This window comes from Simochromis diagramma, unplaced genomic scaffold (assembly GCF_900408965.1).
Source record: "Simochromis diagramma unplaced genomic scaffold, fSimDia1.1 OVJJ01000464.1, whole genome shotgun sequence".
In the NCBI taxonomy this organism is placed as follows: Eukaryota; Metazoa; Chordata; class Actinopteri; order Cichliformes; family Cichlidae; genus Simochromis; species Simochromis diagramma.
This window is the reverse complement of record NW_024387286.1, coordinates 36,172-41,744: the sequence shown is the minus strand read 5'-3', so window position 1 is coordinate 41,744 and position 5,573 is coordinate 36,172.

Here is a 5,573-nt window from a genome sequence, read left to right as displayed (position 1 = left end):
ATGTGGACATGCATATTAGATCGTTTTTTAGTGAAATATAATTCCTCCAGAAAGGCAGGAAAAGTCCGGAAACTTACTTTAAAACTAAATATGTTCCCTAAAACGGTGACAGAGCTACAGACCCATGACAGCCTTACACAGGTAGCCAGCAGCTGTGACCAGCACTACCTGTGCAGTTAATAAAAGGACAGGTAATGTTTGTCGCGCTGTTGCACACACAGCACGCTCGTTTGTTTCAGTTCGTCAGTTGCAACAAGACAGCTTACCAACGTGTACGTAATAAGCCAATACTCCTGGGTGCTATACACTACAGTGTACGCTGTACACCTACTTACTGGTTGTGTCGCATCAGTCTGTGTCTCTGAGTTAACTTGTGTTTCTCCTACAGCTCCGGACCGGAAAAAATGTGCGTGCTCTTTGTGAGCTCGTTCCCGGCTCGTAACCAGCGCGTTCTGCCGTCAAGGGCGATCATGTGACTGATGCAAGCCAGATCCTTTTATTTAGCAAAACTGTGATTAATAGTTAAATATTATTGTTGAGGGGCACAGACAGGACTCCGCACGCACACACACATTAAAAAAAAAAAAAAAATTAAAAAAAAAAAAGTTGCCTCAACAAAAGGGCACCTTGGGCACCCATCAGGAAAGGGGCGGGTGCTCAAGCCCCTCTAGCCCCCCCCCTCTGCACGTGCCTGCTGTTAGGTTAATTGTGCTGATCCTCGGGTTGGGGGATTTGTGTTTGTACTGGAGCGCAAAATTCAAACCAATGGAAGATGGACAACAAAAGTTCAAAGCCATCAGGTGCTCAGGTTAGAAAAAAGAGAAAAGATGCAGGTAAGCAGACGTGTGATTGGATAATGGCAGGTCATCCTGAACCAATCAGACTAAACTCCAAACAATACATTATGTTACAGATTTTAATATTAATTAGTCATTGTTACTTGTTGATTTGTCCTTTTCTCATTGTGTGACGAATTATGACGACTGTTTGGTAGCTGTTATTGTCTCTCTCTCTCTCTTCATGTGTGTTTCTCTGGTGAAACAATAGTTTTGTGTTAATGTTAGGGCTGCACGATTTTGCATAAAATGAGAATCACGATTTTTTGGCTTAGAATTGAGATCATGATTCTCTCATAACAACAAATAAACATAAAACAACAAATGTCTCACGTTTTGTTGTTGTAGCAAAATGTTGTCTTGCTTGAAATTCCGTCTCCACCGTTGCTCGACGCTGCGTGTACAGAGCAGGTAGTGCAACAATAGAAAAATAGTTGCGGGACGGCACTGTGTAGCGTTTGTCTAGGGTGTTGATCGTTTTCCTAAATCCCTCGTTTTGCACAGTGTTGATGGGAGCCATATTGTAGGATTGACGTACGCACGATGTAGTTATAAAACAGGGTTTATTCTGGTCTTGGCAACCCGTGAGAACTGCTCACGGACAAAACAATAAAACAAAAACATCACATCAAAATGCACTCTTGTACATAGTGTCCATCAATCAAAAAAATCCTTAATTACAGAAAATAAACCATTTAAAATACACAAACCTCATGAGCTGACATCCAGGAAGTGCTAAATAGAGCTTTATGGCCTTATTGCCTTATCTTCCATCTCCTTCGTCAATTATTTTCACTCTTTAAACAATATTTTCTCCATGTGTTGAGCTAACTGTGAGTTGCAGCATGCAGACACCATGTGTGCTAGCAAAAGAAAAGTGGCTGGGTGGAGACCCAAACAGCAAAGCTGTACCCTACACAGTTCACCACCAGAGGGTGCAAAGGAACAAAATCCAGACATACAGCTTAACAAAACATCAAATGCAACAAACATCAAATGCAAAAGACCGTTACACTCCCACCAATCACTTGTGATTAAAAAGAATAAAGTATTGCCTATGAACTAATGAACGGCTTTTGAATGAACTATCGTGAATTATCCTTTAAGCAGAGTGCGGTGGAGAATCGTCTTCCGCTTCCATCAGAATGACTGTCTTCTGAATGGGTCTTTCCAGGTGCACAGGTTTGGAGGTACGTTTTCCTGCTCTATCCGGGGTTGGATCACTCAGCAGCAATTTCACCTTCCTCACTTTTCCATCCTTTCCAGGATACACTTCAATGATCCTTGCCAACTTCCACTGGTTGCGTGGAGTTATCTCATCCTTCAGGAGGACAACATCATTGATCTTAGCATTTCTGTGCTCTTTGGTCCACTTCTGTCTTCCTTGAAGATTTAACAAATACTCCTTTTTCCACCTTGTCCAGAAAGTGTTGGCAAGTAGTTGAACACGACGCCACCTCTTACGGAGATAAAGATCTTCTTTCACAAACCTTCCTGGAGGTGGAGAGATGATTGTGGACTTCATGGTTAGTATGTGATTCGGTGTTAAAGGTTCTGGGTTTGATGGATCACATAGTTGGTCAGTAGTCAATGGTCTGCTATTAATCACTGCCATGACTTCATACAGGAATGTCCTCAGAGAGGAGCTGTCGAGTTGTTTGGCTGATTGTTCCAGAATGGACATGAGAACACTTCTTATGGTGCGAATTTGTCTTTCCCAGACACAACCCATATGACTAGATGCTGGGGTGTACATGAGAAACTCACAGTCCAGTTTCCCTAGCTTGGCTTGATCCATTTCCTTAAATGCTCCAATAAACTCATTTCTAGTGCCGACAAAATTCGTGCCTTGATCACATCTTATCTGACGAACTGTACCTCTGATGGCCATGAATGCACGTAATGAGTTGATGAGGGAATCTGTAGAGAGATCGTCAAGCATTTCAAGATGCACTGCTCTGGAGCACATGCAAGTGATTAGCAAGCCATAACGCTTTAGCTCCTTGCGGCCTTCTTTGACATAAAAAGGACCAAAGCAGTCCATCCCACAGTAGGTGAATGGCGGTGTGGTCTCCATCCGATCCTCTGGGAGGTCTGCCATCTTCTGCTGCTCTGTGCGCCTTCTGAACCTTCTGCATTTTACACATTTATAGATGTAAGATGACACGATCTTGCTGCATCCAAGAATCCAGAATCCGTTAGCTCGAAGTTCATTCATGGTGATCCCTCGTCCTTGATGGTATGTCTTCTCGTGATAATGTTTGACCAGTAATGCCGACACGTGACTGTCTCTTGGCAGGATCGCGGGATGCTTGACATTGGGGTGCAAAGCTGCATGTGTTAAGCGTCCGCCTACCCGAAGAATGCCTTGGTCATCAAGAAATGGACATAACTTGTGTAACTTACTAACCTTGTCTTTCATCTGCATCACATCATGATGTTGCAAGGTTTTTATTTGCTGAGCAAAGGCTGTTTCTTGAACCATCTTTATGATTGTTAACTCTGCTTCCTTTCTCTCTTGTTACACTACTGATGTCGTGTGATCTACTCTTGTGATCCTTTGCTTCTTTCACATAGCGCTTTAGTCTAGCAACTGCCTTAATCATCCTCGACCAGTCGGAAAACTTGTGTAAGCGATCTAACAGTGACCTTTGTTCCTCCCCTTGTATCTTGTGGACTTGAACCTTCTTAACCTCCGGGTCACTGGTTGATAACTCTCCCACCTTAATTTCCCCACTGGGTATGATCTTCTGCCAAAGGAGGTCTGGGCCTTTGAACCAGTTTGATGCTACAAGTTGTTCTGCTGTGAGACCTCTTGAGGCGTGGTCTGCCGGATTATCTTCGGAAGTTACATACCTCCATTGGGTTGAATCTGTGCTTTGTTTGATGCGTTCCACTCGGTTTGCAACAAACACATGAAATCTTCTGGCTTCATTGCTGACGTATCCGAGTACCACCTTCGAGTCAGTCCAATACCTTTCTTCTGAAATTTCCATTTCCAATTCCTTTTTCAGCATGTCACCAGTGCGCACAGCAACAACGGCCGCCGACAACTCAAGCCGAGGTATAGTTGTGACTTTGGTTGGTGGAACTCTTGATCTTCCCATCACCAATGAGCAGTGGACTTCACCAGTTGTGCTTACTGCTCTGAGGTAAGTGCACATTCCATATCCAGATGCACTTGCATCAGAAAAATGATGAAGTTCGTAGTGCTGTGCCTTGAAGGTCGAAGGAATGTAGCATCTGTGAACCTTTACATCTGCAAGGTTTCCCAGGTCACGCAACCAATACTCCCACTGAGGTCGAAGTCTGTCAGGTAAGTTATCATCCTGGCTGAGTTTATCTCGACACATTTGTTGCAAAATCTGCTTTCCCAGCAGAATGAAAGGTGACACAAACCCAAGTGGATCGAACACAGAGGCGACTGTGGCCAATACTCCTCTTCTGGTGAGTGGTTTGTCCTTAACAACTACTCTGAACTGAAATTGATCTGATGCCACACACCATTGTACGCCAAGTGCTCTTTCCATGTGTACTTCACCGAGTGCCATATCTAGCTCTTTGGGAGCTGCAGCGCATTCTTCTTTCGGAAGCGAAGCTAGAACTTTGGTGCTGTTTGAGATGAACTTGTGCAACCGAAGTTTGCCCATGCTGCAGAGTTTGCGTGCTTCATTAACCAGCTGTATTGCCTGATCTTCAGTGTCAACACTTGCTAGTCCGTCATCAACATAGAAGTTGGTTTTGATGAACTTGATGGTTTCTTCATTAAAACTTCCTTCCCCTTCAGCTGCAAGATGCTTGAGGCCATAGTTGGCACAACCTGGAGAAGATGCTGCTCCAAATAGGTGTACCTTCATCCTGTAGACAGTGAATGGAGTTTCAAGGTCACCGTTCTCCCACCACAAGAACCGTAGGTAATCTTGGTCACAAGCATGCACATGGAATTGGTGGAACATGCGTTCGATGTCACACATGAAAGCCACTGGGCCTCTTCGGAAGCGACACAAGACTCCGAGCAAGGTGTTTGTTAGCTCTGGACCAGTGAGGAGATGGTCATTTAAGGAAGCGCCTTGGAACTTGGCAGAGGCATCAAAGACGACACGAATCTTTCCGGGTTTTTGTGGATGATACACACCATGATGTGGGATGTACCAAACTGGTGTCTTGTCAATGTCTTGCTCTGTGACCTTTTCAGCATCTCCATGGGCTAAGATGTCATTCATGAATTTCTTATAGTCCATGTAGTACTGCTTGTTACTCTTGAGCATTTTTTCTAAACATTTGAGGTGATGAATAGCACATACCTTGTTGTTTGGCAGGTTCGGCCTTTCACTCTTAAATGGGAGTGGCATTTCAAAATGACCATCCTCCTTGTGCCTAATGCCGGCCTTCATCTTTGTTAAAAATTTGAGATCTTCTTGAGAGACCTTTGTGTCTTCTGGTGCTTTCTCAACAAAGTCAGACTTCAACATCTTTAGGACCTCTGTGGGAGAGATCATTTCCTTTATTTGAGTTCTGTAGACATAGTGAACCTTGTTGGTGAGATTTAAAGAGGGATTAATGTCAGGCACCACTTCCTTCACAATGACTTGGTGACTTATTCCGAAGGCGTCTCCATAATCGAGACATGGATTGCCATAACCCACAATACTCCATCCCAGATCAGTTCTTTGCACAAACGGCTGATTTTCCTTTCCAGACACAACCTCACGAGGAAAAAGTGCTTGGGGGCAGTTG